Genomic DNA, 14,495 nt, shown 5'->3' on the forward strand with positions numbered 1-14,495 from the left:
AACATAAAGTTTCTCTCCCATTTTTGAGTTTTGTAATGTCTTTAAAAATAGTTTAAACACTAATTCTCCATGCCAGCTGCGGTTTCTATGTCTGCAATCATAAAAAACAACCCATTTTTTTTATGGAACTACTACGAATGCCTAATAAAAGCACTTGAATTGCAAAATGACAAAACAAAAACATATGGAGAATGCGAGCATCGATCTCGCTACCACTCGCATGCTAAGCGAGCGCTCTACCATTTGAGCTAATTCCCCATGGGCACAAGTGACTTTTCAGAATAAAGGCACTGGAAGATCATGTCATTATTTATTGAAAGTTTTTATAAGCTTTCCTTCAAAATATTCTCTTTTCATAGAAAACATAAAGTTTCTCTCCCATTTTTGAGTTTTGTAATGTCTTTATAAATATTTAAACACTAATTCTCCATGCCAGCTGAGGTTTCTGTGTCTGCAATCATAAAAAACAACCCATTTTTTTATGGAACTACTACGAATGCCTAATAAAAGCACTTGAATTGCAAAATGACAAAACAAAAACATATGGAGAATGCGAGCATCGATCTCGCTACCTCTCGCATGCTAAGCGAGCGCTCTACTATTTGAGCTTATTCCCCATGAGCACATGTGACTTTTCAGAATAAAGGCACTGGAAGATCATATCATTATATATTGAAAGTTTTTATAAGCTTTCCTTTAAAATATTCTCTTTTCATAGAAAACATAAAGTTTCTCTCCCATTTTTGAGTTTTGTAATGTCTTTAAAAATAGTTTAAACACTAATTCTCCATGCCAGCTGAGGTTTCTATGTCTGCAATCATAAAAAACAACCCATTTTTCTATGGAACTACTACGAATGCCTAATAAAAGCACTTGAATTGCAAAATGACAAAACAAAAACATATGGAGAATGCGAGCATCGATCTCGCTACCTCTCGCATGCTAAGCGAGCGCTCTACCATTTGAGCTAATTCCCCATGAGCACATGTGACCTATCAGAATAAAGGCACTGGAAGATCATATCATTATATATTGAAAGTTTTTATAAGCTTTCCTTCAAAATGTTCTCTTTTCAAAGAAAACATAAAGTTTCTCTCCCATTTTTGAGTTTTGTAATGTCTTTAAAAATAGTTTAAACACTAATTCTCCATGCCAGCTGAGGTTTCTATGTCTGCAATCATAAAAAACAACCCATTGTTTTTATGGAACTACTACGAATGCCTAATAAAAGCACTTGAATTGCAAAATGACAAAACAAAAACATATGGAGAATGCGAGCATCGATCTCGCTACCTCTCGCATGCTAAGCGAGCGCTCTACCATTTGAGCTATTTCCCCATGAGCACATGTGACTTTTCAGAATAAAGGCACTGGAAGATCATATCATTATATATTGAAAGTTTTTATAAGCTTTCCTTCAAAATGTTCTCTTTTCAAAGAAAACATAAAGTTTCTCTCCCATTTTTGAGTTTTGTAATGTCTTTAAAAATAGTTTAAACACTAATTCTCCATGCCAGCTGAGGTTTCTATGTCTGCAATCATAAAAAACAACCCATTTTTTTATGGAACTACTACGAATGCCTAATAAAAGCACTTGAATTGCAAAATGACAAAACAAAAATATATGGAGAATGCGAGCATCGATCTCGCTACCTCTCGCATGCTAAGCGAGCGCTCTACCATTTGAGCTAATTCCCCATGAGCACATGTGACATTTCAGAATAAAGGCACTGGAAGATCATATCATTATATATTGAAAGTTTTTATAAGCTTTCCTTCAAAATATTCTCTTTTCATAGAAAACATAAAGTTTCTCTCCCATTTTTGAGTTTTGTAATGTCTTTAAAAATAGTTTAAACACTAATTCTCCATGCCAGCTGAGGTTTCTGTGTCTGCAATCATAAAAAACAACCTATTTTTTATGGAACTACTACGAATGCCTAATAAAAGCACTTGAATTGCAAAATGACAAAACAAAAACATATGGAGAATGCGAGCATCGATCTCGCTACCTCTCGCATGCTAAGCGAGCGCTCTTCCATTTGAGCTAATTCCCCATGAGCACAGGTGACTTTTCAGAATAAAGGCACTAGAAGATCATATCATTATATATTGAAAGTTTTTATAAGCTTTCCTTTAAAATATTCTCTTTTCATAGAAAACATAAAGTTTCTCTCCCATTTTTGAGTTTTGTAATGTCTTTAAAAATAGTTTAAACACTAATTCTCCATGCCAGCTGAGGTTTCTATGTCTGCAATCATAAAAAACAACCTATTTTTTTATGGAACTACTACGAATGCCTAATAAAAGCACTTGAATTGCAAAATGACAAAACAAAAACATATGGAGAATGCGAGCATCGATCTCGCTACCTCTCGCATGCTAAGCGAGCGCTCTTCCATTTGAGCTAATTCCCCATGAGCACATGTGACTTTTCAGAATAAAGGCACTAGAAGATCATATCATTATATATTGAAAGTTTTTATAAGCTTTCCTTTAAAATATTCTCTTTTCATAGAAAACATAAAGTTTCTCTCCCATTTTTGAGTTTTGTAATGTCTTTAAAAATAGTTTAAACACTAATTCTCCATGCCAGCTGAGGTTTCTATGTCTGCAATCATAAAAAACAACCCATTTTTTAATGGAACTACTACGAATGCCTAATAAAAGCACTTGAATTGCAAAATGACAAAACAAAAACATATGGAGAATGCGAGCATCGATCTCGCTACCTCTCGCATGCTAAGCGAGCGCTCTACCATTTGAGCTAATTCCCCATGAGCACATGTGACTTTTCAGAATAAAGGCACTGGAAGATCATGTCATTATATATTGAAAGTTTTTATAAGCTTTCCTTCAAAATATTCTCTTTTCATAGAAAACATAAAGTTTCTCTCCCATTTTTGAGTTTTGTAATGTCTTTATAAATATTTAAACACTAATTCTCCATGCCAGCTTAGGTTTCTGTGTCTGCAATCATAAAAAACAACCCATTTATTTATGGAACTACTACGAATGCCTAATAAAAGCACTTGAATTGCAAAATGACAAAACAAAAACATATGGAGAATGCGAGCATCGATCTCGCTACCTCTCGCATGCTAAGCGAGCGCTCTACTATTTGAGCTAATTCCCCATGAGCACATGTGACTTTTCAGAATAAAGGCACTGGAAGATCATATCATTATATATTGAAAGTTTTTATAAGCTTTCCTTTAAAATATTCTCTTTTCATAGAAAACATAAAGTTTCTCTCCCATTTTTGAGTTTTGTAATGTCTTTAAAAATAGTTTAAACACTAATTCTCCATGCCAGCTGAGGTTTCTATGTCTGCAATCATAAAAAACAACCCATTTTTTTATGGAACTACTACGAATGCCTAATAAAAGCACTTGAATTGCAAAATGACAAAACAAAAACATATGGAGAATGCGAGCATCGATCTCGCTACCTCTCGCATGCTAAGCGAGCGCTCTACCATTTGAGCTAATTCCCCATGAGCACAATGGACCTTTCAGAATAAAGGCACTGGAAGATCATATCATTATATATTGAAAGTTTTTATAAGCTTTCCTTCAAAATGTTCTCTTTTAATAGAAAACATAAAGTTTCTCTCCCATTTTTGAGTTTTGTAATGTCTTTAAAAATAGTTTAAACACTAATTCTCCATGCCAGCTGAGGTTTCTATGTCTGCAATCATAAAAAACAACCCATTTTTTTATGGAACTAATACGAATGCCTAATAAAAGCACTTGAATTGTAAAATGACAAAACAACAATATATGGAGAATGCGAGCATCGATCTCGCTACCTCTCGCATGCTAAGCGAGCGCTCTACCATTTGAGCTAATTCCCCATGAGCACATGTGATTTTTCAGAATAAAGGCACTGGAAGATCATGTCATTATATATTGAAAGTTTTTATAAGCTTTCCTTCAAAATATTCTCTTTTCATAGAAAACATAAAGTTTCTCTCCCATTTTTGAGTTTTGTAATGTCTTTAAAAATAGTTTAAACACTAATTCTCCATGCCAGCTGAGGTTTCTGTGTCTGCAATCATAAAAAACAACCTATTTTTTATGGAACTACTACGAATGCCTAATAAAAGCACTTGAATTGCAAAATGACAAAACAAAAACATATGGAGAATGCGAGCATCGATCTCGCTACCTCTCGCATGCTAAGCGAGCGCTCTTCCATTTGAGCTAATTCCCCATGAGCACATGTGACTTTTCAGAATAAAGGCACTAGAAGATCATATCATTATATATTGAAAGTTTTTATAAGCTTTCCTTTAAAATATTCTCTTTTCATAGAAAACATAAAGTTTCTCTCCCATTTTTGAGTTTTGTAATGTCTTTAAAAATAGTTTAAACACTAATTCTCCATGCCAGCTGAGGTTTCTATGTCTGCAATCATAAAAAACAACCTATTTTTTTATGGAACTACTACGAATGCCTAATAAAAGCACTTGAATTGCAAAATGACAAAACAAAAACATATGGAGAATGCGAGCATCGATCTCGCTACCTCTCGCATGCTAAGCGAGCGCTCTTCCATTTGAGCTAATTCCCCATGAGCACATGTGACTTTTCAGAATAAAGGCACTAGAAGATCATATCATTATATATTGAAAGTTTTTATAAGCTTTCCTTTAAAATATTCTCTTTTCATAGAAAACATAAAGTTTCTCTCCCATTTTTGAGTTTTGTAATGTCTTTAAAAATAGTTTAAACACTAATTCTCCATGCCAGCTGAGGTTTCTATGTCTGCAATCATAAAAAACAACCCATTTTTTTTATGGAACTACTACGAATGCCTAATAAAAGCACTTGAATTGCAAAATGACAAAACAAAAACATATGGAGAATGCGAGCATTGATCTCGCTACCTCTCGCATGCTAAGCGAGCGCTCTACCATTTGAGCTAATTCCCCATGAGCACATGTGACTTTTCAGAATAAAGGCACTGGAAGATCATGTCATTATATATTGAAAGTTTTTATAAGCTTTCCTTCAAAATATTCTCTTTTCATAGAAAACATAAAGTTTCTCTCCCATTTTTGAGTTTTGTAATGTCTTTATAAATATTTAAACACTAATTCTCCATGCCAGCTTAGGTTTCTGTGTCTGCAATCATAAAAAACAACCCATTTATTTATGGAACTACTACGAATGCCTAATAAAAGCACTTGAATTGCAAAATGACAAAACAAAAACATATGGAGAATGCGAGCATCGATCTCGCTACCTCTCGCATGCTAAGCGAGCGCTCTACTATTTGAGCTAATTCCCCATGAGCACATGTGACTTTTCAGAATAAAGGCACTGGAAGATCATATCATTATATATTGAAAGTTTTTATAAGCTTTCCTTTAAAATATTCTCTTTTCATAGAAAACATAAAGTTTCTCTCCCATTTTTGAGTTTTGTAATGTCTTTAAAAATAGTTTAAACACTAATTCTCCATGCCAGCTGAGGTTTCTATGTCTGCAATCATAAAAAACAACCCATTTTTTTATGGAACTACTACGAATGCCTAATAAAAGCACTTGAATTGCAAAATGACAAAACAAAAACATATGGAGAATGCGAGCATCGATCTCGTTACCTCTCGCATGCTAAGCGAGCGCTCTACCATTTGAGCTAATTCCCCATGAGCACGATGGACCTTTCAGAATAAAGGCACTGGAAGATCATATCATTATATATTGAAAGTTTTTATAAGCTTTCCTTCAAAATGTTCTCTTTTAATAGAAAACATAAAGTTTCTCTCCCATTTTTGAGTTTTGTAATGTCTTTAAAAATAGTTTAAACACTAATTCTCCATGCCAGCTGAGGTTTCTATGTCTGCAATCATAAAAAACAACCCATTTTTTTATGGAACTAATACGAATGCCTAATAAAAGCACTTGAATTGTAAAATGACAAAACAACAATATATGGAGAATGCGAGCATCGATCTCGCTACCTCTCGCATGCTAAGCGAGCGCTCTACCATTTGAGCTAATTCCCCATGAGCACATGTGATTTTTCAGAATAAAGGCACTGGAAGATCATGTCATTATATATTGAAAGTTTTTATAAGCTTTCCTTCAAAATATTCTCTTTTCATAGAAAACATAAAGTTTCTCTCCCATTTTTGAGTTTTGTAATGTCTTTATAAATATTTAAACACTAATTCTCCATGCCAGCTGAGGTTTCTGTGTCTGCAATCATAAAAAACAACCCATTTTTTATGGAACTACTACGAATGCCTAATAAAAGCACTTGAATTGCAAAATGACAAAACAAAAACATTTGGAGAATGCGAGCATCGATCTCGCTACCTCTCGCATGCTAAGCGAGCGCGCTACCATTTGAGCTAATTCCCCATGAGCACATGTGACTTTTCAGAATAAAGGCACTGGAAGATCATATCATTATATATTGAAAGTTTTTATAAGCTTTCCTTCAAAATGTTCTCTTTTCAAAGAAAACATAAAGTTTCTCTCCCATTTTTGAGTTTTGTAATGTCTTTAAAAATAGTTTAAACACTAATTCTCCATGCCAGCTGCGGTTTCTATGTCTGCAATCATAAAAAACAACCCATTTTTTTTATGGAACTACTACGAATGCCTAATAAAAGCACTTGAATTGCAAAATGACAAAACAAAAACATATGAAGAATGCGAGCATCGATCTCGCTACCACTCGCATGCTAAGCGAGCGCTCTACCATTTGAGCTAATTCCCCATGGGCACAAGTGACTTTTCAGAATAAAGGCACTGGAAGATCATGTCATTATATATTGAAAGTTTTTATAAGCTTTCCTTCAAAATATTCTCTTTTCATAGAAAACATAAAGTTTCTCTCCCATTTTTGAGTTTTGTAATGTCTTTATAAATATTTAAACACTAATTCTCCATGCCAGCTGAGGTTTCTGTGTCTGCAATCATAAAAAACAACCCATTTTTTTATGGAACTACTACGAATGCCTAATAAAAGCACTTGAATTGCAAAATGACAAAACAAAAACATATGGAGAATGCGAGCATCGATCTCGCTACCTCTCGCATGCTAAGCGAGCGCTCTACTATTTGAGCTTATTCCCCATGAGCACATGTGACTTTTCAGAATAAAGGCACTGGAAGATCATATCATTATATATTGAAAGTTTTTATAAGCTTTCCTTCAAAATGTTCTCTTTTCAAAGAAAACATAAAGTTTCTCTCCCATTTTTGAGTTTTGTAATGTCTTTATAAATATTTAAACACTAATTCTCCATGCCAGCTGAGGTTTCTGTGTCTGCAATCATAAAAAACAACCCATTTTTTTATGGAACTACTACGAATGCCTAATAAAAGCACTTGAATTGCAAAATGACAAAACAAAAACATATGGAGAATGCGAGCATCGATCTCGCTACCTCTCGCATGCTAAGCGAGCGCTCTACCATTTGAGCTAATTCCCCATGAGCACATGTGACCTATCAGAATAAAGGCACTGGAAGATCATATCATTATATATTGAAAGTTTTTATAAGCTTTCCTTCAAAATGTTCTCTTTTCAAAGAAAACATAAAGTTTCTCTCCCATTTTTGAGTTTTGTAATGTCTTTAAAAATAGTTTAAACACTAATTCTCCATGCCAGCTGAGGTTTCTATGTCTGCAATCATAAAAAACAACCCATTTTTTTATGGAACTACTACGAATGCCTAATAAAAGCACTTGAATTGCAAAATGACAAAACAAAAATATATGGAGAATGCGAGCATCGATCTCGCTACCTCTCGCATGCTAAGCGAGCGCTCTACCATTTGAGCTAATTCCCCATGAACACATGTGACATTTCAGAATAAAGGCACTGGAAGATCATATCATTATATATTGAAAGTTTTTATAAGCTTTCCTTCAAAATATTCTCTTTTCATAGAAAACATAAAGTTTCTCTCCCATTTTTGAGTTTTGTAATGTCTTTAAAAATAGTTTAAACACTAATTCTCCATGCCAGCTGAGGTTTCTATGTCTGCAATCATAAAAAACAACCTATTTTTTTATGGAACTACTACGAATGCCTAATAAAAGCACTTGAATTGCAAAATGACAAAACAAAAACATATGGAGAATGCGAGCATCGATCTCGCTACCTCTCGCATGCTAAGCGAGCGCTCTTCCATTTGAGCTAATTCCCCATGAGAACATGTGACTTTTCAGAATAAAGGCACTAGAAGATCATATCATTATATATTGAAAGTTTTTATAAGCTTTCCTTTAAAATATTCTCTTTTCATAGAAAACATAAAGTTTCTCTCCCATTTTTGAGTTTTGTAATGTCTTTAAAAATAGTTTAAACACTAATTCTCCATGCCAGCTGAGGTTTCTATGTCTGCAATCATAAAAAACAACCCATTTTTTTTATGGAACTACTACGAATGCCTAATAAAAGCACTTGAATTGCAAAATGACAAAACAAAAACATATGGAGAATGCGAGCATCGATCTCGCTACCTCTCGCATGCTAAGCGAGCGCTCTACCATTTGAGCTAATTCCCCATGAGCACATGTGACTTTTCAGAATAAAGGCACTGGAAGATCATGTCATTATATATTGAAAGTTTTTATAAGCTTTCCTTCAAAATATTCTCTTTTCATAGAAAACATAAAGTTTCTCTCCCATTTTTGAGTTTTGTAATGTCTTTATAAATATTTAAACACTAATTCTCCATGCCAGCTGAGGTTTCTGTGTCTGCAATCATAAAAAACAACCCATTTATTTATGGAACTACTACGAATGCCTAATAAAAGCACTTGAATTGCAAAATGACAAAACAAAAACATATGGAGAATGCGAGCATCGATCTCGCTACCTCTCGCATGCTAAGCGAGCGCTCTACTATTTGAGCTAATTCCCCATGAGCACATGTGACTTTTCAGAATAAAGGCACTGGAAGATCATATCATTATATATTGAAAGTTTTTATAAGCTTTCCTTTAAAATATTCTCTTTTCATAGAAAACATAAAGTTTCTCTCCCATTTTTGAGTTTTGTAATGTCTTTAAAAATAGTTTAAACACTAATTCTCCATGCCAGCTGAGGTTTCTATGTCTGCAATCATAAAAAACAACCCATTTTTTTATGGAACTACTACGAATGCCTAATAAAAGCACTTGAATTGCAAAATGACAAAACAAAAACATATGGAGAACGCGAGCATCGATCTCGCTACCTCTCCCATGCTAAGCGAGCGCTCTACCATTTGAGCTAATTCCCCATGAGCACAAGGGACTTTTCAGAATAAAGGCACTGGAAGATCATATCATTATATATTGAAAGTTTTTATAAGCTTTCCTTCAAAATGTTCTCTTTTCATAGAAAACATAAAGTTTCTCTCCCATTTTTGAGTTTTGTAATGTCTTTAAAAATAGTTTAAACACTAATTCTCCATGCCAGCTGAGGTTTCTATGTCTGCAATCATAAAAAACAACCCATTTTTTTATGGAACTAATACGAATGCCTAATAAAAGCACTTGAATTGTAAAATGACAAAACAAAAATATATGGAGAATGCGAGCATCGATCTCGCTACCTCTCGCATGCTAAGCGAGCGCTCTACCATTTGAGCTAATTCCCCATGAGCACATGTGACTTTTCAGAATAAAGGCACTGGAAGATCATGTCATTATATATTGAAAGTTTTTATAAGCTTTCCTTCAAAATATTCTCTTTTCATAGAAAACATAAAGTTTCTCTCCCATTTTTGAGTTTTGTAATGTCTTTATAAATATTTAAACACTAATTCTCCATGCCAGCTGAGGTTTCTGTGTCTGCAATCATAAAAAACAACCCATTTTTTTATGGAACTACTACGAATGCCTAATAAAAGCACTTGAATTGCAAAATGACAAAACAAAAACATATGGAGAATGCGAGCATCGATCTCGCTACCTCTCGCATGCTAAGCGAGCGCGCTACCATTTGAGCTAATTCCCCATGAGCACATGTGACTTTTCAGAATAAAGGCACTGGAAGATCATATCATTATATATTGAAAGTTTTTATAAGCTTTCCTTCAAAATGTTCTCTTTTCAAAGAAAACATAAAGTTTCTCTCCCATTTTTGAGTTTTGTAATGTCTTTAAAAATAGTTTAAACACTAATTCTCCATGCCAGCTGAGGTTTCTATGTCTGCAATCATAAAAAACAACCCATTTTTTTATGGAACTAATACGAATGCCTAATAAAAGCACTTGAATTGTAAAATGACAAAACAACAATATATGGAGAATGCGAGCATCGATCTCGCTACCTCTCGCATGCTAAGCGAGCGCTCTACCATTTGAGCTAATTCCCCATGAGCACATGTGATTTTTCAGAATAAAGGCACTGGAAGATCATGTCATTATATATTGAAAGTTTTTATAAGCTTTCCTTCAAAATATTCTCTTTTCATAGAAAACATAAAGTTTCTCTCCCATTTTTGAGTTTTGTAATGTCTTTAAAAATAGTTTAAACACTAATTCTCCATGCCAGCTGAGGTTTCTGTGTCTGCAATCATAAAAAACAACCTATTTTTTATGGAACTACTACGAATGCCTAATAAAAGCACTTGAATTGCAAAATGACAAAACAAAAACATATGGAGAATGCGAGCATCGATCTCGCTACCTCTCGCATGCTAAGCGAGCGCTCTTCCATTTGAGCTAATTCCCCATGAGCACATGTGACTTTTCAGAATAAAGGCACTAGAAGATCATATCATTATATATTGAAAGTTTTTATAAGCTTTCCTTTAAAATATTCTCTTTTCATAGAAAACATAAAGTTTCTCTCCCATTTTTGAGTTTTGTAATGTCTTTAAAAATAGTTTAAACACTAATTCTCCATGCCAGCTGAGGTTTCTATGTCTGCAATCATAAAAAACAACCTATTTTTTTATGGAACTACTACGAATGCCTAATAAAAGCACTTGAATTGCAAAATGACAAAACAAAAACATATGGAGAATGCGAGCATCGATCTCGCTACCTCTCGCATGCTAAGCGAGCGCTCTTCCATTTGAGCTAATTCCCCATGAGCACATGTGACTTTTCAGAATAAAGGCACTAGAAGATCATATCATTATATATTGAAAGTTTTTATAAGCTTTCCTTTAAAATATTCTCTTTTCATAGAAAACATAAAGTTTCTCTCCCATTTTTGAGTTTTGTAATGTCTTTAAAAATAGTTTAAACACTAATTCTCCATGCCAGCTGAGGTTTCTATGTCTGCAATCATAAAAAACAACCCATTTTTTTTATGGAACTACTACGAATGCCTAATAAAAGCACTTGAATTGCAAAATGACAAAACAAAAACATATGGAGAATGCGAGCATTGATCTCGCTACCTCTCGCATGCTAAGCGAGCGCTCTACCATTTGAGCTAATTCCCCATGAGCACATGTGACTTTTCAGAATAAAGGCACTGGAAGATCATGTCATTATATATTGAAAGTTTTTATAAGCTTTCCTTCAAAATATTCTCTTTTCATAGAAAACATAAAGTTTCTCTCCCATTTTTGAGTTTTGTAATGTCTTTATAAATATTTAAACACTAATTCTCCATGCCAGCTTAGGTTTCTGTGTCTGCAATCATAAAAAACAACCCATTTATTTATGGAACTACTACGAATGCCTAATAAAAGCACTTGAATTGCAAAATGACAAAACAAAAACATATGGAGAATGCGAGCATCGATCTCGCTACCTCTCGCATGCTAAGCGAGCGCTCTACTATTTGAGCTAATTCCCCATGAGCACATGTGACTTTTCAGAATAAAGGCACTGGAAGATCATATCATTATATATTGAAAGTTTTTATAAGCTTTCCTTTAAAATATTCTCTTTTCATAGAAAACATAAAGTTTCTCTCCCATTTTTGAGTTTTGTAATGTCTTTAAAAATAGTTTAAACACTAATTCTCCATGCCAGCTGAGGTTTCTATGTCTGCAATCATAAAAAACAACCCATTTTTTTATGGAACTACTACGAATGCCTAATAAAAGCACTTGAATTGCAAAATGACAAAACAAAAACATATGGAGAATGCGAGCATCGATCTCGTTACCTCTCGCATGCTAAGCGAGCGCTCTACCATTTGAGCTAATTCCCCATGAGCACGATGGACCTTTCAGAATAAAGGCACTGGAAGATCATATCATTATATATTGAAAGTTTTTATAAGCTTTCCTTCAAAATGTTCTCTTTTAATAGAAAACATAAAGTTTCTCTCCCATTTTTGAGTTTTGTAATGTCTTTAAAAATAGTTTAAACACTAATTCTCCATGCCAGCTGAGGTTTCTATGTCTGCAATCATAAAAAACAACCCATTTTTTTATGGAACTAATACGAATGCCTAATAAAAGCACTTGAATTGTAAAATGACAAAACAACAATATATGGAGAATGCGAGCATCGATCTCGCTACCTCTCGCATGCTAAGCGAGCGCTCTACCATTTGAGCTAATTCCCCATGAGCACATGTGATTTTTCAGAATAAAGGCACTGGAAGATCATGTCATTATATATTGAAAGTTTTTATAAGCTTTCCTTCAAAATATTCTCTTTTCATAGAAAACATAAAGTTTCTCTCCCATTTTTGAGTTTTGTAATGTCTTTATAAATATTTAAACACTAATTCTCCATGCCAGCTGAGGTTTCTCTGTCTGCAATCATAAAAAACAACCCATTTTTTATGGAACTACTACGAATGCCTAATAAAAGCACTTGAATTGCAAAATGACAAAACAAAAACATATGGAGAATGCGAGCATCGATCTCGCTACCTCTCGCATGCTAAGCGAGCGCGCTACCATTTGAGCTAATTCCCCATGAGCACATGTGACTTTTCAGAATAAAGGCACTGGAAGATCATATCATTATATATTGAACGTTTTTATAAGCTTTCCTTCAAAATGTTCTCTTTTCAAAGAAAACATAAAGTTTCTCTCCCATTTTTGAGTTTTGTAATGTCTTTAAAAATAGTTTAAACACTAATTCTCCATGCCAGCTGCGGTTTCTATGTCTGCAATCATAAAAAACAACCTATTTTTTTATGGAACTACTACGAATGCCTAATAAAAGCACTTGAATTGCAAAATGACAAAACAAAAACATATGGAGAATGCGAGCATCGATCTCGCTACCTCTCGCATGCTAAGCGAGCGCTCTTCCATTTGAGCTAATTCCCCATGAGCACATGTGACTTTTCAGAATAAAGGCACTAGAAGATCATATCATTATATATTGAAAGTTTTTATAAGCTTTCCTTTAAAATATTCTCTTTTCATAGAAAACATAAAGTTTCTCTCCCATTTTTGAGTTTTGTAATGTCTTTAAAAATAGTTTAAACACTAATTCTCCATGCCAGCTGAGGTTTCTATGTCTGCAATCATAAAAAACAACCCATTTTTTTTATGGAACTACTACGAATGCCTAATAAAAGCACTTGAATTGCAAAATGACAAAACAAAAACATATGGAGAATGCGAGCATTGATCTCGCTACCTCTCGCATGCTAAGCGAGCGCTCTACCATGTGAGCTAATTCCCCATGAGCACATGTGACTTTTCAGAATAAAGGCACTGGAAGATCATGTCATTATATATTGAAAGTTTTTATAAGCTTTCCTTCAAAATATTCTCTTTTCATAGAAAACATAAAGTTTCTCTCCCATTTTTGAGTTTTGTAATGTCTTTATAAATATTTAAACACTAATTCTCCATGCCAGCTTAGGTTTCTGTGTCTGCAATCATAAAAAACAACCCATTTATTTATGGAACTACTACGAATGCCTAATAAAAGCACTTGAATTGCAAAATGACAAAACAAAAACATATGGAGAATGCGAGCATCGATCTCGTTACCTCTCGCATGCTAAGCGAGCGCTCTACCATTTGAGCTAATTCCCCATGAGCACGATGGACCTTTCAGAATAAAGGCACTGGAAGATCATATCATTATATATTGAAAGTTTTTATAAGCTTTCCTTCAAAATGTTCTCTTTTAATAGAAAACATAAAGTTTCTCTCCCATTTTTGAGTTTTGTAATGTCTTTAAAAATAGTTTAAACACTAATTCTCCATGCCAGCTGAGGTTTCTATGTCTGCAATCATAAAAAACAACCCATTTTTTTTATGGAACTACTACGAATGCCTAATAAAAGCACTTGAATTGCAAAATGACAAAACAAAAACATATGGAGAATGCGAGCATTGATCTCGCTACCTCTCGCATGCTAAGCGAGCGCTCTTCCATTTGAGCTAATTCCCCATGAGAACATGTGACTTTTCAGAATAAAGGCACTAGAAGATCATATCATTATATATTGAAAGTTTTTATAAGCTTTCCTTTAAAATATTCTCTTTTCATAGAAAACATAAAGTTTCTCTCCCATTTTTGAGTTTTGTAATGTCTTTAAAAATAGTTTAAACACTAATTCTCCATGCCAGCTGAGGTTTCTATGTCTGCAATCATAA

At 34.0% G+C, this 14,495-nt stretch overlaps 12 non-coding genes across 12 annotated transcripts; all 12 read right to left on the reverse strand.

The window, feature by feature from the left end:
- Nucleotides 1-904: 904 nt before the first annotated feature.
- On the reverse strand, nt 905-977 carry TRNAA-AGC (transfer RNA alanine (anticodon AGC)). Its single transcript has one exon. It is a non-coding gene; the product is annotated as a tRNA-Ala (tRNA).
- A 648-nt stretch (nt 978-1,625) lies between these two features.
- Nucleotides 1,626-1,698, reverse strand: TRNAA-AGC (transfer RNA alanine (anticodon AGC)). The gene has a single exon. It is a non-coding gene; the product is annotated as a tRNA-Ala (tRNA).
- A 1,006-nt stretch (nt 1,699-2,704) lies between these two features.
- Nucleotides 2,705-2,777, reverse strand: TRNAA-AGC (transfer RNA alanine (anticodon AGC)). The gene has a single exon. It is a non-coding gene; the product is annotated as a tRNA-Ala (tRNA).
- Nucleotides 2,778-3,423: 646 nt separating this feature from the next.
- Nucleotides 3,424-3,496, reverse strand: TRNAA-AGC (transfer RNA alanine (anticodon AGC)). Its single transcript has one exon. It is a non-coding gene; the product is annotated as a tRNA-Ala (tRNA).
- A 287-nt stretch (nt 3,497-3,783) lies between these two features.
- TRNAA-AGC (transfer RNA alanine (anticodon AGC)) lies at nt 3,784-3,856 on the reverse strand. Its single transcript has one exon. It is a non-coding gene; the product is annotated as a tRNA-Ala (tRNA).
- A 2,086-nt stretch (nt 3,857-5,942) lies between these two features.
- Nucleotides 5,943-6,015, reverse strand: TRNAA-AGC (transfer RNA alanine (anticodon AGC)). Its single transcript has one exon. It is a non-coding gene; the product is annotated as a tRNA-Ala (tRNA).
- A 1,364-nt stretch (nt 6,016-7,379) lies between these two features.
- Nucleotides 7,380-7,452, reverse strand: TRNAA-AGC (transfer RNA alanine (anticodon AGC)). Its single transcript has one exon. It is a non-coding gene; the product is annotated as a tRNA-Ala (tRNA).
- A 287-nt stretch (nt 7,453-7,739) lies between these two features.
- On the reverse strand, nt 7,740-7,812 carry TRNAA-AGC (transfer RNA alanine (anticodon AGC)). Its single transcript has one exon. It is a non-coding gene; the product is annotated as a tRNA-Ala (tRNA).
- Nucleotides 7,813-8,460: 648 nt separating this feature from the next.
- TRNAA-AGC (transfer RNA alanine (anticodon AGC)) lies at nt 8,461-8,533 on the reverse strand. Its single transcript has one exon. It is a non-coding gene; the product is annotated as a tRNA-Ala (tRNA).
- Nucleotides 8,534-9,539: 1,006 nt separating this feature from the next.
- TRNAA-AGC (transfer RNA alanine (anticodon AGC)) lies at nt 9,540-9,612 on the reverse strand. The gene has a single exon. It is a non-coding gene; the product is annotated as a tRNA-Ala (tRNA).
- A 646-nt stretch (nt 9,613-10,258) lies between these two features.
- On the reverse strand, nt 10,259-10,331 carry TRNAA-AGC (transfer RNA alanine (anticodon AGC)). Its single transcript has one exon. It is a non-coding gene; the product is annotated as a tRNA-Ala (tRNA).
- Nucleotides 10,332-12,417: 2,086 nt separating this feature from the next.
- TRNAA-AGC (transfer RNA alanine (anticodon AGC)) lies at nt 12,418-12,490 on the reverse strand. The gene has a single exon. It is a non-coding gene; the product is annotated as a tRNA-Ala (tRNA).
- Between the last annotated feature and the right edge of the window lie 2,005 nt (nt 12,491-14,495).

Source organism: Pseudophryne corroboree, chromosome 4 (assembly GCF_028390025.1).
Source record: "Pseudophryne corroboree isolate aPseCor3 chromosome 4, aPseCor3.hap2, whole genome shotgun sequence".
In the NCBI taxonomy this organism is placed as follows: Eukaryota; Metazoa; Chordata; class Amphibia; order Anura; family Myobatrachidae; genus Pseudophryne; species Pseudophryne corroboree.